At 49.5% G+C, this 2,483-nt stretch overlaps 1 protein-coding gene across 2 annotated transcripts in view; it reads left to right on the top strand.

Annotated features, from left to right (window-relative positions):
- Window positions 1–1,898: 1,898 nt before the first annotated feature.
- Window positions 1,899–2,483, top strand: part of TMCC2 (transmembrane and coiled-coil domain family 2) — a 129,990-nt gene continuing 129,405 nt past the window's right edge. The window contains exon 1 of one of the 2 annotated variants that reach the window (XM_042464680.1): window positions 1,899–1,962. The gene's annotated coding sequence lies outside the window, so the exon portion shown is untranslated. The remainder of the gene's footprint in view (window positions 1,963–2,483) is intronic. The other variant, XM_042464681.1, reaches the window with a different exon arrangement.

The raw sequence follows: 2,483 nt of genomic DNA, 5'->3' as shown, positions 1-2,483 counted from the left end.
GAGGGCCTGTTGGAATTGTATATTCATACTACTTAGTATAATAATAGTATAATAATAATAATTCTATTATTATTATTATTATTATTATGCTGCAAATGGAGGGCCTGTTGGAACTGTACAGTATATTCATGCTACTTAGTATGATAATAGTATATCATTAATAATAATAATAATAATAATAATAATAATAGAATTATTATTATAATTTCTAATTGGTTGACCGGCCGAACCCAAAGGGTGCTCAACAATGGCTCCTTTTCATCCTGGAGAGAAGTGAGCAGTGGGGTCCCACAGGGCTCTGTCCTGGGCCCAGTGCTATTCAACATCTTTATCAATGACCTGGATGACAGAATTGGGAGCAGACTGATCAGATTCAAAGAGAAAACAAAATAAGGGGAATAGCTAATACTCCAGAGGACAGGACCAACATTCAAAATGATCTGAATAGACTAGAAAGCTGGGCCAAAGCTAACAAAATGAAATTCAATACAGAGAAATGTAAGGTACTGCACTTAGGGCAGAAAAATGAAATGCACAGATATAGGATGGGGGACACCTGGCTGAACAAGACGATGTGTGAAAGGGATCTAGGAGTCCCAAGTAGACCACAAGTTGAACATGAGTCAACAGTGTGATGCGGCAGCTAACAAGGCCAATGCAATTTTAGGCAGTGTCTAGATCAAGAGAAGTAATAGTGCCACTGTATTCTGCTTTGGTCAGGCCCCACTTGGAATATTGTGTCCAGTTCTGGGCACCACAATTTAAAAAGGATGTTGAGAAACTGGAGCATGTCCAAAGGAGGGCGACTAAAATGGTGAAGGGTCTGGAAAGCATGCCCTATGAGGAACGGCTTAGGGAGCTGGGGATGCTTAGCCTGGAGAAAAGAAGGTTAAGAGGTGATATGATAGCTCTGTTTAAATATTTGAAAGGATGTCATATTGAGGAGGGAGCAAGCTTGTTTTCTGCTGCTCCAGAGATTGGGACCGGGGGCAAAGGATGCAAGCTCCAGGAAAAGAGATTCCACCTCAACATTAGGAAGAACCTCCTGACAGTAAGGGCTGTTCGACAGTGGAACAAACTCCCTTGGAGAGGGGTGGTCTCCTTCTTTGGAGGTCTTTAAGCAGAGGCTGGATGGCCATCTGTTGGGGATGCTTTGACTGGGAGTTCCTGCATGGCAGAAGGGGGCTGGATGGATGGCCCTTGCAGTCTCTTCCAACTCTATGATTTTAATGCTCCCAATTGGGGGGGGGGGCTGTTGGAATTGTATATTCATGCTACTTAGTACAATAATAATAATAATATCCCAACATATTCTAGTCATGTAAGCCGCCTTGATTGCTGCAGCAGAAAGGCGGGGTATAAGAATAAAGCTTATTTATTTATTTATTTATTTATAATAGAATCATCATCATCATCATTATTATCATCCTCTTGCTCCCAATGGAGGGCCTTTTGGCCTCCCTGCTGGGCAGAGGGAGGCTGGGCCTGGAGGGCGTGTCCGGGAAAAGGAGGACGGGGCTGCCCCCTTCCCTCCTCCTCGTTCCCATGGCAATAGGGGGCTGGGGCTGGGGCTGGAGGGAGGCTGCAGTGCAGCAGCAGCAGGAGCAGCAGCAGCAGCAGCACCACTTCTCTCTCGACAGCTCCTGGGCGTCGGGCGGGAGGCGGGCGCTGCGAGGCGCCACGGGCCAACCAAGCCTGAGCAAAGCCCGAGGGGCCGGTCCGCCGCCCGCTCTCCAGATCGCCTCCCCTTCCTGATTGGTCGAGCCGGGCTGTCAGTCAGAGACCGTCAAGCCGGCTGCTTTGAGGCGGCGGCGGCGGCGGGTGGGTTAGGCTGAGAGGGGTTTGCTCTTGAAGTGGGCACAAGGCTCAGTAGCAGCAGCAGCCTCCTCTGGAGATGCCCTCCTCCTCCTCCTGGGAAGGGAGCCCGCTGCAGCCATGGCAGGAGCCCTGCTTTCCTGAGCAGTGAGTACCAGGGCAAGGCTGAGGAAGGGAAGGGGAACGCAGCATCCCACTCAGGGCCCTCTTCGCCCAGAGGAGGACCAGGCTCTGCCGGATGGAGGACAGATTCCAGGGGGAGACAGGAAGATATCTCTATCTATAGCTATATATATGGAGGACAGCAACCCCTCCAAAAAAGCAAAGCATCAGCCCATGCTGCTCCAAATGGAGAACCTTTGGGAATGGCTCCTAGAGCAGGGGAATGGAGGACGGAGCAGGGGAATGGAGGACGCCCCCCTCTTGCTCAGAAACACTCCTCTGAATGTTTCATCCCCAGTTTCTTAGTCCTGCTCCAAATGGAGGACCTTCTGGGATTCCTCTTGGGCAAAAGAAGGATGGGGATGGAGGACAGGCCCTGGAAAAGGAGGACGCCTTGTCATCCTGAGCTAAAAGACGTTCCTCTAAATGTCCATCCATGCTACTTAGTCCTCCTCCAAATGGAGGACCTTTTGGAATTGTATATGGGAATGGAGGACAGGTCTTGG

Source organism: Sceloporus undulatus, chromosome 4 (assembly GCF_019175285.1).
Source record: "Sceloporus undulatus isolate JIND9_A2432 ecotype Alabama chromosome 4, SceUnd_v1.1, whole genome shotgun sequence".
NCBI classification, from domain to species: domain Eukaryota; kingdom Metazoa; phylum Chordata; class Lepidosauria; order Squamata; family Phrynosomatidae; genus Sceloporus; species Sceloporus undulatus.
This window is presented reverse-complemented; position numbering and strand designations above follow the sequence as displayed.